The following is a 16,850-nucleotide window of genomic DNA, read 5'->3' on the forward strand; positions in this document are numbered from 1 at the left end:
TCAGATCAAAAGATTTTTAAGATCATGAGAAACTTTTCAGGCAAATGACCCCAAACTTTTGACCGGTAGAGTGTGTGTGTGTGTGTGTGTGTGTGTGTGTGTGTGTGTGTGTGTGTGTATATATATATATATATATATACACACATAACTTTAAAGGTGCACTCAGTAACTTTTGTCTTTGTCATCTTGGACTTACACTGACACCTAGCGGCTTGGATGCAGATTCATTTAAAATCAATAGTTTTCAGTTTCAGATGCCATTGTAGAAATGTAGCATTCACAGTCAGCCATGATTACTTTATTAAATGAGTGAAAGTATCAAATAACAGGATAGTTACTGAGATTAAATGAGTAGTATTCGGCTGGTCATGTGATTCTAACATGGCAGCCCCCATGTGCAGACCCTCTCCATGTAGAATAAAACAGCTTTTTATAAGGATACTGATATGACTGGAGTCTTCATTTTAATGTGAGTGGTCATGATTTCCTACATATATTGTAAAATTACAATTCATGTCTTTAGGAGTTAAACTTTTTAATGAGGAAAAAATTATTGAGTGCACTTCTAAATGGAAAATACATTATAGCATTATCAGAATCAGAATTAGCTTTATTGCCAAGTATGCTTGCACATACAAGGAATTTGTCTTGGTGACAGAAGCTTCCAGTGCACAAACAATACAACAAGACAGATGATAATAAACAGTAAAAACAGAAAAATAACAGTGAATAACTAAAAGGCAACAGTTCAAAAAGGTGGTGGGCTGGGTGAGTGGGGTCCAGAGTGATTTTTACAGACCTATAAACCAATAAACCTCTCAGCAGTCCGAACTGTCCTTTGTAGTCTTCTGATGTCCGATTTCATAGCTGCACCAAACCAGACAGTTACTGAAGTACAGAGGACAGACTCAACGACTGCTGAGTAGAACTGTATCAGCAGCGCCTGTGGCAGGTTGAACTTCCTCAGCTGGCGAAGGAAGTACAACCTCTGCTGGGCCTTTTTCACAATGGAGTCAATGTGTGTCTCCCACTTCAGGTCCTGTGAGATGGTAGTGCCCAGGAACTATATTATACAGGATACAATCAAAATAGGTACAAGTACAAATAGACAAGTTTACATGATTTTTTTTTTTTAAATGCAATGAAAATTGGAATACACAATTTACCTTGTAGGCAATAACCTTGCATAAACATGAATAACTGTCATGAATAAACTGACTTGCTAAGTGACTTGCTAAATGAACGTAATGGTCTCATGCACTTTTCCTAATGATACAGGCACTGAAGTGAAAGTCACAAAGCACAGAGGCAGGTCTCATCTTTGCATTTGGCTCAAAAAGTTATGCATACCTAATTATGAGCCTATTTCTCCGATATATGTGTACCACAGGTGTGTACTTCTGCAGGATTGTGGGCCATCGCCCTTCAACTACCAACTTGTTCCAAGAGCTTAATGTTCCATTAGCAAAGCCCAAACCGCAAAAGCTTCTTCTGCCATCACTTACTCTCTAGGTCTTTGTGCATTACCTTTCCCATGCTAAGACAATTTATGCACCTCCTATAACAGCTAACAATTTTTGATTGGCCGAGTTTGAATACTCAAAATGGCCATGCCAATGATAATGAACAAAAAGGTTACCATGAAGTACATAGGGTGCTTAGGCACAATGTCACCAAAGCCAATGGTGGTCGAGGTGATGAAGGTAAAATAAAAGGCATCAAAGTGTTTCATCTCTTTCTCCCACTGTCTCAGAATTTGACTGCAGATTACCATGTACCCAAATACTACCAGTAGAATTACCAGCAGGGGGACCATAAATTGGTCCATCTCCTGTCCAGTGCCGATGAATAACTTGCCAGTCTGTTGAGGTACACGGTCAAGCTCTGGACAGGAGCTGGATTTTGTCAGAGAACTCTTGAAAAGTTCACTTAGAAGTTTGAAGTCCTCTTTAACAATAATCTGGTCAAAGGTCTCTTTGTTATTACGAAGCTGTAAGGACTTGCGTCTGAAGGAAGACTGGGTTCTTATCACTTGCTGAATGTCCAGTGACACTTGCACCACCACATCCTGGCTGAAAGTATAGATACCATCAGCAGAAGCAGCTTGCATTTGGTGGGGACGTAATGCCTTGCCATACCTTTGAAGTCTCCTCGAGCAATTAAGCACCAGTTGCTTAAAGAACAAGCTCAGACGAGCACATGCTTTAGACAGGAGAACAGCTAACATATCGCCTACATCGGAGATGACCAGCAACATTAATGGGATGCCCACCATTGCATACAAGATACAAGCCACCTTCCCCTCAGTGGTCACCGGGTACATTTGACCATAACCTGTTTTATAAGGAAATGGAAAGAGCAGTGTTAACAATCCTCAAAATCGTCTTGATCATAAAATCACATTGTAAAGAAAGCATTAGAACACTCACCCGTCAAAGTTTAAAGGAATATTTCAAGTTTAATACAAGTTAAGTTCAATCAACAGCATTTATGGCATAATATATTGTAGATTACCACAAACAATCATCCTTCCTCTTTGTTAAAAGCAAAAAAAGCAAAAATCCAGGTTACAGTAAGGCACTTACAATGGAAGTGAATGGAGCCAATTTTTGGAGGGTTTAAAGGCAGAAATGTGAAGCATATAATTTTATAAAAGCCCTTACATGAATTCCTCTGTTAAAACTTGTGTATTACTGAGCTGTAAAGTTTTTACAACCACTTAAGGGTTTTAGGGTTTACACCGTTACGTCATCATGGCAACGAAGTTGTAGAAAAGGTTAGAGAAAATGTTAGTAAGCGATTTTATCACACTAAAATCATGTTAACATGCATTTTGTTTACGTCTTGTGGCTATACGTTTGAAACAGTGAGTATTTTAACATTTACCGATTGTTCCATTAAGTGCCTCACTGGAACCCAGATTTTTCTCAGTGCATCAGTAAGACAACACTGGACATATGCTACAAAATGGCAATCTTGTCCAAATCAGAAACTTATACTTCAAAGAGCTTATAAGTAATTTAAAGTACTTGGCAGTTCTTGAGAATGTTTATTGCATGCGGAATGCATTTGATCACACCAGGCAAGTGTGTTTACTATTTCACTAATATGTTTATTAGAGGCAGACCGATATATTGGTTTAACAGATTAATCTGTGCCGATAGTTTCTTTTTAGAACTATCGGTTATCTGCAAAAATCTATGCCGATAGTTGCCAGCAGTTTTTTATTCCTCATGTTCCTCTGATAATTACGTTTTTTTTAAATTGAAGCAAGGGCATGCAAAGAAAAAAATTGTATATTGTATATATATTTTGAATAATAATTATAATATATAGGCTATAAAAATCTTAATTTGGTAAATATTAAAAATAGAACATTGTAACTCTGAGCATAGTCTCCGTTATTTCAAAATAAGAGTGCCCATTGAGTTTAGGCTTTTTTAGTGTTAAAAGTCCCACATTATGCACCCAATCTTCTTTTTTTTCTGATTATTATTGGGATTTTGGTATAAAAATAAACTTCATCTGGGATTTTATGAATTTTTTACTCTGGCCTCTACATCTGCACTGACTAAGAAAATGTTGTAACATTTTATGAATCGAATCTAAAAACTAGCGGCCAATTAATCGGTTATCTGACTTTTCCAACACTTTAGTTATTGGCAAACTCCATTATCAGTCGACCTCTAATGTGTATAACACGTAATCAGAGACTATTTAGCCAGAGACGGAGCACTTTTTAAATTAATGGAAGAAAGTGGAACAGCCAATATGGCAGATGTAGAAACAGAAGTCCCGCCTTACAGGTAAAAGAGCCAATAACCTTTCAAATACAGACATCGTCTAATCGCTCATGCGCACTAGCTGAACCTGCTGGGAAAATATCATTTTTATGCGTGATCTGATGTAAAGATGCACAATTTATAATAGCACTGTTGTCAAGTTTTACTGCTGATTTGAAATATGTCCTTTGATTGTAATCTTGACCAACTGTTTTACAGATTTCGGTCTTTACCCATTCAAGGAGATACTTTCATGCAGCTTGTATCCATATAAATTGCTGCCCGGGAGCGTTCCCAAGATGGCTGCCTAAGTCAACTAACTTGGCTGCATCTGAAAACTAAGGCAGGTGACTTGCTGCCTTATCAGTTAATGGCTTAATCGACAGCGTTTTTTAATGAATGGAAACTAGTCTCAGAACAGCTTGAAATGCACCTTATTTTCATCCTACTTCTGTATACAGCCTCCGAAGGCAGCATTTTCCAGTTTTCAGATGCAGCCATTGCCTTAAAAAGGACTTTTACTTTTCAGTCCAAAGGAATTATTTACAATTCACCAGAATAAAGAGGTCATTTCTGGAATCGCGTGGCACCATGCGAGGGTCAGACGTGAATGGCGAGCTCTGTGCACAGCTGTTTTTAATACGTTTTGTGTCATAAACCGGTGAAATATTATACACCCTGTTCCATAACTGTTCTATGAAGACAATATGTCAAAGAATTCAAAATCCTCAGGCTCTGGAGACATTAAAAGACACTTACATGCTCAAGCTGACACCCCTGACAGGGCCATGGACTGGGGACACGGTTTTGTGATGGTGCGGTGAAAGAGATTCAGCATCAACTGTCGAGCATGTCGGTGATGCTGGTGAAGGTCGTTGCTGACTTGGAGGATCTTGCTGTAATACGTCAATCGATCACTTCCATGGAGACTAAATTCTCCGAGTTGGTTACAATAGTTGTGGATGTTGAGAAATGGATCGATTATCTGGAGTCATCGGAGAGGGAATTAGCTGCTAATCTGCTAGCGACCAAGGTGGACTTGGAACGCATTTGGGAAAAGTTGGAAGACTTAGAGAATTGTAACCGGTGAAACAAAGAGGTCATTTCTGAAGGCTCTTTGTAAAGCATAAGAAAAGAAGCAATTCCATAGAAGGAGGTCAGAAATAATTAGATTGTTTGTCCTCTTAAATACAATTTTGTGATGGCCAAATAAGAGGGCTAATACTCATATATTCATATTCATTATATAAGACAGTAAATTAAATCTGGAAAAAAATAATGGTACTTGCAGAAGTGTGTAACTAGTATACCAATATACTATGCTAATATCCTACTCTTCTTATCCCAGTTTAATATGCTGACACAACCATCCATCTTTTTCTGGAACACAGAAGTATTCCAGGATTCATAATGGAAGCCTGATGTGTCCATTTTCCGGTCTCCAGTGTTTTCACTCGAATCAGTGTATGTTCAGATAATGTGATGTTTAGTGTATTAAATTTGTAAAAAATGGCCAAATAAAAAAACTTGTGGCTCCATAGTGCTGATACTTTACAGAGTCACAATAACCATCTTTTGACAGTGCCTCTCCCTTCAAAGTTTAAGGAGTTTAAGGTATAGATGAAGTGAAGTGATGACCGGAGGTTAGTTACATTGAAATCATTAACTACTTGGAGTTGTTATGACAGCCAACAACTGTACAAGTTGAGCCTGAACTCATTTTTACTCCAACTAACACTTGTAATGGTTGTATTTCTCTGTCTGAATCTCTCGTTTTAGTAGTTTTTACATTGATTTTTATAGAGACCAGAACCAGAAAACAGTCCAGCAGGAATTAGAATCAACATGGCGCCTCCCAGTGGTTTCTTAAAACATCAGAACTTAGGTGTCAGAGTTGTTAATGAATAAAGGGAGATACAGAGGGAAAGAGTTCATACGAACTTATTAGCCTCCTTTATACCTCTTTTATTCAGCTGACACTTAAGAACAAAAACCATTAAGTTATAAGCTGCTGAGAGACCAACCTACATCCTTCCTTTGTAACATAATGGACATCCACAGTGAATTTCAAATGGACTACTGAGTGTCACACTTTTGCAATCGGCTAAACTTATTTACAGCATCATGCTTTTTTCTCTTTGAGATTTTCTGTAAGATGAAAGATGAACATATTTTCCCACATCTTCCACAGAGAATGTAAAACAGTAAAATGTTTCATTGAATTTGGATAAAAGATCTGCTGATTCTGGTTTAATGTAAAGTATATATTCTGATATGACAGCTGTGATAAGCAATATTGCAATATTGGATGTACACAGAATTCTTAATAACCTTCCTCAAACCAGGCATACTACACATTTACTTCACAGGCTTTAATGTTGTGAACAGACTGGAAATGGATTGATCTCATCAGTACACGCCTCTATAAAGTCCTTTTAATGCAGATGTGGCTTCCTGCCATTAAAAGTTTATGACTTCATGGTCTAAATGGAAATGGGTTCGCTGGTCTAGTTTAGTGTGTAACTCAGTTGGTGTGTAATGCCGGAAGCAGCTCTGCCTCCTCATTGCTGGCACAATGTCTGTATCTTGCTGAAAATTAATTGAAAAGTGAAGTTCACCATGTCTGATTGGTGCTTTCTCAGCTATGGTCACAAGATTTTTTCACCTGTGCCTCATGTCTGGTGACACAGAATCTCAGCTATTTGATATTTAACTATTACGATTGATATGGTCCAGTAATTTTAACACAATAACTAACAAGACAGTTGTGTTACTTTTTTATATCTGTGAGTTTTTGCCTTTTTAACAGTGAACTATTATAATTTTATCGCCTTTTAAGAGGAAAGCATAGAGAGACCGGAAATTGGGCAAGAGAGAAAGAGGGCCATAAATAATCACTTGATTGTGAACACACTGTTAATCCCATGCAGGCCTTGCCCATTTTATGAACACCACATACTGAAATAGATGTATTTTTGTTCTTTGAGCCTTCATCATGAAGGGGTGTTGTCCAATTAATGCCATTTTTTAATGGGTAGAGAATTAAACTTTAATGAAAGGAATAAGGGGTGAACACACATTCTCATATTGAACCTTATCCTTTATCCACACCCTTATGCATAAACTTAAAGGGATAGTTGACCAAAAATTAAAATTATCTCATCATTTACTCACCCTCATGCCATCCCAGATCAATATTTAAGTCCTTTTTTACTATAAATCTCCACTTTCACTTTCACATTCTTTTTCATTTTTGGCGATTTGCATTCTTTGTGCATATCGCCACCTACTGAGCAGGGAGGAGAATTTATAGTAAAAAATGACTTTGTTAAGTTTGCGCATTTTAAAAATCTTTGTTTGTATTCAGGAGAAGAAAGAAAGTCAAATATAGTTGGGATGGCATGAGGGTGAGATTTTTGGGCGAACTATTCCTTTAACAGTTGTTGTAACCAATATAGGTGTTGATTTTTTTTTCAACTTTACCCCTTTAAATAGGCCGAAGTCCCCCACTGTGTATTGTGTGCTATGAAAATGTATCTTAAATTAATTTAAGAATTGATGTACATGAATTTCTCAAGTGAATAACTAAAGAAAACTACATTCATTATATTAGGTTAATAACGTTAATAAATATGAAAGAATGAATCAAAATGGATGCTTTTCCATCCATTCCAGCTTTATTAAATTAAACAATTACAACCTTTTCCATGTTCTGTTGTTAATCTGTGTATAACTCACTTCTGTTCACAAAAGAACACCTTTATCTTCTCTAATGGTGACACCTGTTTCTGTCTTTTTATAGTTTGACAGGTAACTGTGGACAATAGTGCTGTTGTATGTGTGCTGAGAACAGATTATGACCAAAGGTCAGAACTTCTCATGTGAATAACAAACTCAGTGGTAGGCTTACTGTACATTAAATGAACTATACATAGACTTTAAACATAGGTTTATGTTTAAACACAAGAAAACCTTGTCAAACTTCTGAAAGTTTTGTTTCTAGAAAATGAATAGTAATAATATATAATTAGTATTACATACCCACTGTAGTGAACACGGTACAGCAGAAGAAAAGTGATCCATAGAAGGTCCAAATCTGGTTATGTTCTTTTTTTAGTATTGAATGTTTTCAAAATCGTTTCTATTTTATTCAAAAAGTCTTTCTGCATCGATGGCCCTAAATTAAAAGACAGAAATGAAGAACTTACCACGTAAGCTTGATCACATGACATGTTTTAAAGGTAGGGAAATATTCTCTGAAAGTGCTGAATAAAATTCCCGTTAGTTTCTTTCCACATATTTTCGTATAGTTTGCACTTTTTTTTTAAACACCCCCAAAACCGAAATCTTTAAAATCCTGTTCAAAAAGATGAATTCACAATTAAAAAATATTAAGGGAGAGAGAGAGAGAAAAAAAAAAAAAAAAAGCCAAAGCTCTTTTACCAGTGCTATTCTGCACTGTCTTCACCACTTCGCGCACAGCCGCACGGAATTCCATCGACTCGTTGAAAGGATTCTTCTTTTTCTCAATCTGTTGAAACATAAGCGCTCCCAACATTGTGTAAACAATGAGTGAGAAAATTAGGCAAACATGAGGAAACAAACGCCACATCCATCTCGAGCATCTCCCTTTAGGGGTTGCCTTTCGTCCCTCTTCAACAGTCACGGACATCTATCTCAGTGTGAGACACGGGAATGGATGAAGAGATGAATAATTCTTCTCATGGCAGTGAGATTAGAAGCCGTATGGACTGCCACCCTGCTGCACCGAGAAATCTTAAATGACCCTTAAAAGATGACCTCAGTGTGTGCCTGCAAACATGTCTCGGTAAACTCGTGTAGCCTAATATTTCAACACAACTGCGATAAAAGACTTGACAATAGAGAAGCAACAAGCAGTAGATCTCAAACAGACAGTGGTGTTGCTTTGAGAGTGAGAGGTGTGAATTTGTAGAAGCCTGAATTCGCCAGAGCTGCCTCTGAGCCCCAGTGGGCATTTGCAATGATGCGTTAGGGTCTGTACACACCGAAAGCGTTTTTTTTTTTTTTTTTTTTTTTATCCGTCCGCACTGTTTTTTATTTATTTGATTGGTTTTCTATGTAAATACGCGCTAGACAGACGTCTATGACTAGGGTGACCATACGTCCTCTTTTTCGGACGCTAAATTTGCGAAAATGTCCGGGATTCGGCTTTAGTTGCGTTATGATGTGCGTCTGGTCTAATACTTAATTGTGTATGCGCGCATATTTGCATTGCTTTAACCCCTCTTTGTAAGTCCCGCCTTCTCGCACACCAATTGGTCGATTATAAGAGGCTTGCAGCAACTATTGGCCAAATTCCTGCCTGTCAATCTCTCTGTGAACGCACGGAGAAACAACGCCTAAACGAAAGTGCAAATTTACTGAAGATTTGCGCAAAATTCCCATGCTTTCGTAACAGGTCGAGATCCGTGGAAAGCAGAATGTATGACATGTAAAGCTGGGATTTATGTGTCAGTTGCTAATAAAGGTGCAAGTGATTTAGAAGCACACATTAGCTCTGCGAAGCATTAACGGTTCAGCAAAAGGTGAAAGTTCATCAGGTAAATTAATGGACTACTTTTTGCGACCAGGTAAAATTGTTATCACATTGCTTCATTTTCCATGGACATTCAAAATAATAGTAATAGTAAATGAAGGTACACTCATGGCATCAAATATTTTATTTTTGTACATGGACATTCAAAAGAATGTTGGAAATTTGTATTTATTTATATATATTTATGTAATGCTAATAGAGTGTATTTTTCACTGTATTAAAGTTTGCATTCATAGTAACACTGTTTTGAACACTATTATTGAACGACTTTGCAGCTCAAATAATACATAACACTTGAATTAATGTAAGTGCGGTGATAAAATTCTAAGCTTCACATTTCTTACTTTAAACCCTCCAAAAGTTGGCCCCATTCACTTCCATTGTAAGTGCCTCACAACACCTCGTCCTAATCAGACGTGACGCTATAAGATTCGATCGACACGCAGACGGTCTGTCCACACACGATGCGACACCGCGATATTAATACACTTAAATTAGGATAATTGACAATAAAATGCAGAAAACAGAGGATTCACAGACGAAACAGTCTGTTTATTGTACGCAACTCATTTACACACTGAAGCTCCGTCTTGGGCATTCGCTTTCTACGGCAAACCCTGAGGGAATAAATACACAATCACACACATACACAGGGCAAAGTTCCTTTATGAATCGCATCCTTAATCAGTCTGTTACGATTTTTGTGTTCACGCGGTACTCCTGTTGTTATTTTGCTGTTCTCCACATAACAGGGAAGTTGGAATGAACCGAAACACCAGCTAGTGAGATGCTGACTTTAATATACTGTAATAAGAACAATTTTAGACCCATTTGGTGACTGTGCTGGCCAGCACGACATCGCAGAAATAGAAACCATTCCAAAAATAGAAAGCCCTGTCGCTGTTGCTTGTCGTGTGTCGTGGCTGGTTAGGACAAAATTGGATTAACATGGAAAAGATACCTTTTATCGCGTGTCGCAGCGTCGCATTGCGTCTGGTTAGGACATGGTGTAACCTCAATTTTTGCTTTTTTAAAAAAGAAAAGGACGGACGGGGGGCCTGGATAGCTCAGCGAGTATTGACGCTGACTACCACCCCTGGAGTCGCGAGTTCGAATCCAGGGCATGCTGAGTGACTCCAGCCAGGTCTCCTAAGCAACCAAATTGGCCTTGTTGCTAGGGAGGGTAGAGTCACATGGGGTAACCTCGTCGTGGTCATGATTAGTGGTTCTTGCTCTCAATGGAGTGTGTGGTAAGTTGTGTGTGGATCGCGGAGAATAGCATGAGCCTCCACATGCTGGGAGTCTTTGCGGTGTCATGCACAATGAGCCACGTGATAAGATGCACGGATTGACGTCTCAGAAGCGGAGGCAACTGAGACTTGTCCTCCGCCACCCAGATTGAGGTGAGTAACCGCGCCACCACGAGGACCTACTAAGTAGTGGGAATTGGGCATTCCAAATTGGGAGAAAAGGGGATTTAAAAAAAAAGAAAAAGAAAAGGATGGACAAGTTGAAATTTTTTTTATGTTAATCAACATTATGCCACAAATGCTATCAATTGAGCTTAACTTGTATTGAAAGCGGAGTATTCCTTTAAGAAGAACGTTTAAAAAAGCATCTTGAGGCATGCATTCAGGGCTGCTAAAAAGCTACACGCAGCACAGTTAAGGTGTCTTGAGGGTGAAGTTGTTAACTTGACACTGTGTCTGTCTAAAATTTGCGGTGCAGACGGATGAAAAAATGAGTTCGGTGTGAACGGCCCCTTCGGAATGCATACCCCGTTTTTTGTGTGTGTGTGTCAGCCTGACATCTTTACAATCTAGAGGAGTCTTTACACAGCCAAAGTATACATGAAATGCTGCATCATAGCAGCCTTAAACTTTTTTGTTGTCATGATAGAGCATATATTTCATAATTTAATTACATATATTCATATCTCTATATTCATAATTTTATATTTAAAACATGAATCTCATAACATTATTTATGCAATTGTAATTGTTGTGTAAATGCATTAGTGCCTGCTTGTAGTCTGTGTAAATACACCTAAATTCCAGTTCAAATGCAGCTTCTATGCTACCTTTGCAGCCATTCCGTTCATGTTTCCCACCGGCGTAGTGTGGCATTTTACCAAGTATCTTCACATGCCTGTATTATTTATACTGCCAGGCCAAAAAAATAATACAATATCAAATAAACTGTCTTTTACGTGCCTATGCAAATTACAATAGGACTCAAACCGAATGTTGAAGTGTTCTCAGAAAACTTGGTGGCACTCTGGCCCAATTTCACTTATAGCTTATCAGCTTGAAATCTCTGGAGGGGGAAAAAATTATTCATAGACTACACGTACTGTAAGACGATAGCCAAAAACAGTAAATATCATAATATCTAGTATTTGGTCACACCTGCTCTCACTTTAACTTCACACCAAACTGTTATAAAACAGAAGCTACTGTACAGCAGAGGAGCATAAAACCCATATAAAGAAAACTGCGCTAAATCTATTTATGTGTGTGATCCAGCCCTTGCTTGGGAAAGCTTTCCTTGCAAAAGAGTCAGACACTAAGACAACTCCATTGTCTGGCTAATGTTCTAGATGAGTAAATGTCTATGCAGAAAGCCATGATGTTAAGAGTTATGGCCTTGCCACCCACAAATTCCAGATCAGCTATTGGATAGATGGAGCTTCTTCATGGCTATTGTGGGAAAACTATGATGTCAGTGTTGGTCTTGTCTTGTAACTCACAAGTTAACCTTTTAAGCAGTGGTATCCACAGTCTCTGTTTATATGGGACTAATACCTGATACTTGCGTTTATTGTTGTCCATTATTTACACACTGGGGAAGGTAGGTACAGTGGTTAAGGAACATCTGAGCTGGCCCACAAGAAACGTTTGCAAAAGAGATTGGAAAACCTGTCGTGCAAAAAGTTTGACACATTCTCTTGCCTTTGTGTGTTTGTTAAGTAAAGGTGATGTGTATAATTGCTTGAGGTTAAAATTCTTTCTTGTATCCCATTATATTTTTCTGTGCACGTGCAGAAAATGTGAAAACAGTCTGCAGATTCTGTCAGTCCTTATTCTAAATCAGATCATGAAGATCTATATTAGTGGAACAGCAAGGCATTGCACATTAAATCAGTATTTTATTCATGTGTACACCATAGCAGTCTGTACATCTACTGTTGATTTTACTTATGTTAAATATCTATCTATCTATCTATCTATCTATATACAGGTGCATCTCAATAAATTAGAATGTCGTGGAAAAGTTCATTTATTTCAGTAATTCAACTCAAATTGTGAAACTCGTGTATTAAATAAATTCAATGCACACAGACTGAAGTAGTTTAAGTCTTTGGTTCTTTTAATTGTGATGATTTTGGCTCACATTTAACAAAAACCACCAATTCACTATCTCAAAAAATTAGAATACATCATAAGACCAATAAAAAAAAACATTTTTAGTGAATTGTTGGCCTTCTGGAAAGTATGTTCATTTACTGTATATGTACTCAATACTTGGTAGGGGCTCCTTTTGCTTTAATTACTGCCTCAATTCGGCGTGGCATGGAGGTGATCAATTTGTGGCACTGCTGAGGTGGTATGGAAGCCCAGGTTTCTTTGACAGTGGCCTTCAGCTCATCTGCATTTTTTGATCTCTTGTTTCTCATTTTCCTCTTGACAGTACCCCATAGATTCTCTATGGGGTTCAGGTCTGGTGAGTTTGCTGGCCAGTCAAGCACACCAACACCATGGTCATTTAACCAACTTTTGGTGCTTTTGGCAGTGTGGGCAGGTGCCAAATCCTGCTGGAAAATGAAATCAGCATCTTTAAAAAGCTGGTCAGCAGAAGGAAGCATGAAGTGCTCCAAAATTTCTTGGTAAACGGGTGCAGTGACTTTGGTTTTCAAAAAACACAATGGACCAACACGAGCAGATGACATTGCACCACAAATCATCACAGACTGTGGAAACTTAACACTGGACTTCAAACAACTTGGGCTATGAGCTTCTCCACCCTTCCTCCAGACTCTAGGACCTTGGTTTCCAAATGAAATACAAAACTTGCTCTCATCTGAAAAGAGGACTTTGGACCACTGGGCAACAGTCCAGTTCTTCTTCTCCTTAGCTCAGGTAAGACACCTCTGACGTTGTCTGTGGTTCAGGAGTGGCTTAACAAGAGGAATACGACAACTGTAGCCAAATTCCTTGACATGTCTGTGTGTGGTGGCTCTTGATTGCCTCAGTCCATTCCTTGTGAAGTTCACCCAAATTCTTGAATCAATTTTGCTTGACAATCATAAGGCTGCGGTTCCCTCGGTTGGTTGTGCATCTTTTTTTTCCACACTTTTTCCTTCCACCCTTGTGAAGGGTGTCAATGATTGTCTTCTGGACAACTGTCAGATCAGCAGTCTTCCCCATGATTGTGTAGCCTAGTGAACCAAACTGAGAGACCATTTTGAAGGCTCAGGAAACTTTTGCAGGTGTTTTGAGTTGATTAGCTGATTGGCATGTCACCATATTCTAATTTTTTGAGATAGTGAATTGGTGGGGTTTTGTTAAATGTGAGCCAAAATCATCACAATTAAAAGAACCAAAGACTTAAACTACTTCAGTCTGTGTGCATTGAATTTATTTAATACATGAGTTTCACAATTTGAGTTGAATTACTGAAATAAATGAACTTTTCCACGACATTCTAATTTATTGAGATGCACCTGTATAAATAATAAAAAAAAAATCATGTTATTTTGCATTGAGCTAGAGTGTATTGGGAATAAAAAAAAGAATTGTAATTTTGTCATGTTTACCTATAAAGGTGTGATGTTGTCTTGTGTCTAACAAGTTATAATGCAACAACATACTTTAAAGAGGAAGACAGAATAAACTACATGAATTTGCATCTGAATTTGTCTCCATTTATATCTCTATTAAATGGAAACTTGAAAACTATTAGGAATATATATATATATATATATATATATATATATATATATATATATATATATATATATATATATATATATATTATTATCTTTTTTCATTTTGGTTCATTCTGAGCAGAAAGAGTATTTTTTCAGTCCAGTTCCGGAGCCTCCTTTTCAGTTGGAACGGTTAAAGTTTTTTTTTTTTTTTTAAATAACAGTACTCTGTGCTAAGGGTGTGTGATACACCAGTTGAAATGTTGACAGATCTCGCAAGAGAAACAAGCGACCTGGGCTGCATTTTCAAAAAGCCTTGTAAGTCTAGTTCGTAGAAATACTTTGATAAACCTATAAAAATGATTTATATTTTAGAGGTGTCAGAATGGATTTCGTGGGAAATTGCATACATACGTCATTCGCCCGTGCATGTTGACGTCATATCCGTACACAGAGAAAATAAGCTCTGGCTACTGTTGCGCGTGTATGGTGTGGGAGTAGCGTGAACATGAAAGTTTGTTGTCACAACGAACCGGTTGTAAAAACAAAGAAACCACGAATAGAGCAGAGTCTAAAAGCAAAAAGGGAAAGCAATAGAGTCTGTAATAAAATCTGAATCAACATTGGCTTGTTTTTTCAGAGGTGGCAACAACTCCGAGATCTGAAAGGTTTCAAAAGTGACCCAGAGATGGCTTTTTTCTTACTCAACAGGTAAGATATTTTATTGATACTGTTTATGTATAGTTGTGTAATCACACACACACACACACACGTCTGTGTGTGTAGTGAAATACAATAATTATACTGTAATCAGTGCAGAACATTTCACTTGCTAGCACACGTGTGTATTTTTCTTTATAACTGCAATAATTTATATAAATATATCCTTTAGTCCTAGGCTTGCCAAGGACATGTGAGTCTTGAAATTATGTTGACCACTGGTTGTTAACAATTACAATCTATAAATTAGTTACTACCGTGGTCTATTTGGCCAGAATATCTGCAATACAATGTTTGACCTTTTCAGACAAGCAATCGTTGTGTCTAATGTTAATGAATGTTGCCTAACTTTTGTAAAGTCATTTATTTCAAAATATCAATGTTTCCAATAAATCAAAATGACAGCATAAGATATGACACTTACCTGCTCAGATGACATGTTTTCAGATATCCATCTTTTCCTTTCTTTCATTATTAATTTGTCCATTCGCTCTGATGTCATGTATCCGATGTACACCGGTGTCTCCAACCACATTAATCCGCGCAGAGGAGCAGAGCCGAAGCACAACTTACCTCATTACCAAAAAAAATTTATTCTGCAAGACACATGCAGTTTTATTTTTTAATCACTAGAGGGCCAAAAGTTACATAGTCTAGCTTAAAGCATTGTCACACGAGCAAGAGTGCAATATGGCCCTACATCAGCACTGCTGTTCGGCCGCAGGCACATAGGTAATCACAGCAGTGCTGATTTAGGGCCATATAGCATGATTGCGAGTGTGATATTGCTTATAAACATCAGTTGAATAAACAAGTAAATACATTTTTTTTTGGAAAAACTGCGCTCTGTGAGGGTGGGATGTGTAAACAGCAAGCTCTGCACGCTTTGCTAATTTTTAATACTTTTTGTGTTATAACCCGGTGAGATTCGATACACCCTGTTCCATAACTGTTCTATGAAGACAAGATGTCAAAGAATTCAAAATCCTCGAGCTCTGGAGACATTAAAAGACACTTACGTGCTCAAGCTGAAGCCCCTGAGCCAAAATAAGACTTTGCCCCTGAATTTCTCCTAAAACAATAATGACTCTTCCTAATTTATCTTTAATCTGTTTGAGACATTTGAATTGTAGATGTTTATTAATCAATATAATGACTCCCTTGCTCTTATTGAGCCAGCACTAAAGAAAACATGTCCACCCCATATCTTCCCAAATTTTTAAGCTTCCTGTGGGGAGAGATGTGTTTCTTCAAGAAACTCTATATCATATTTCTTATGTTTAAGAAAAGTAATAACCTTCCTTCTTTTTATGGGGTGCCCCATCCCATTTACATTCCATGTGGAGAGAGATAGTACACTCATATTAACATCTGACATTTTGATATAGTAGAAAAAATAAATTGTGTGTCAAAAACAAAATTATACAGACCACATTCGTGAAACAATCAAACCCCAAACTTCCCCCCAAACAAAACAAACAGAAAAAAAGAAAAATGTGCACATTAACCCCGCGCACGAAAGCGCCAACTGGCGACAATCCCTCTAAACTCAAAAGGTCCATGTCAGCATACGAGAATCTCTGCAACAACTTTGCCATCGGATTGTTTAAGTCCGGTGCTTCTGCACAAATTTTGTGAGGCAAAATTATATAACAGAAAATACTTTGTAGAACAGAGCCCAGCCAACAGGCAGAATAAACACAAAGAACATGTAGATTCATTCACAGAACTGTCTCGAAGGTGTGTTCCTCCACAAAACAAATTCCAGCTGATATAAAGCCATTCAGTTTCCTCGGACAGACAGACAATTGTTCAGTGAGCCGGCTGTTTATGAGTTCAGCAG

At 37.8% G+C, this 16,850-nt stretch overlaps 1 pseudogene; it reads right to left on the reverse strand.

The window, feature by feature from the left end:
* Positions 1–1,314: 1,314 nt before the first annotated feature.
* On the reverse strand, positions 1,315–8,454 carry LOC127454963 (potassium channel subfamily K member 18-like; annotated as a pseudogene).
* Positions 8,455–16,850: the final 8,396 nt, after the last annotated feature.

The sequence above is a fragment of the Myxocyprinus asiaticus genome, chromosome 17, assembly GCF_019703515.2.
Source record: "Myxocyprinus asiaticus isolate MX2 ecotype Aquarium Trade chromosome 17, UBuf_Myxa_2, whole genome shotgun sequence".
Taxonomy (NCBI): domain Eukaryota; kingdom Metazoa; phylum Chordata; class Actinopteri; order Cypriniformes; family Catostomidae; genus Myxocyprinus; species Myxocyprinus asiaticus.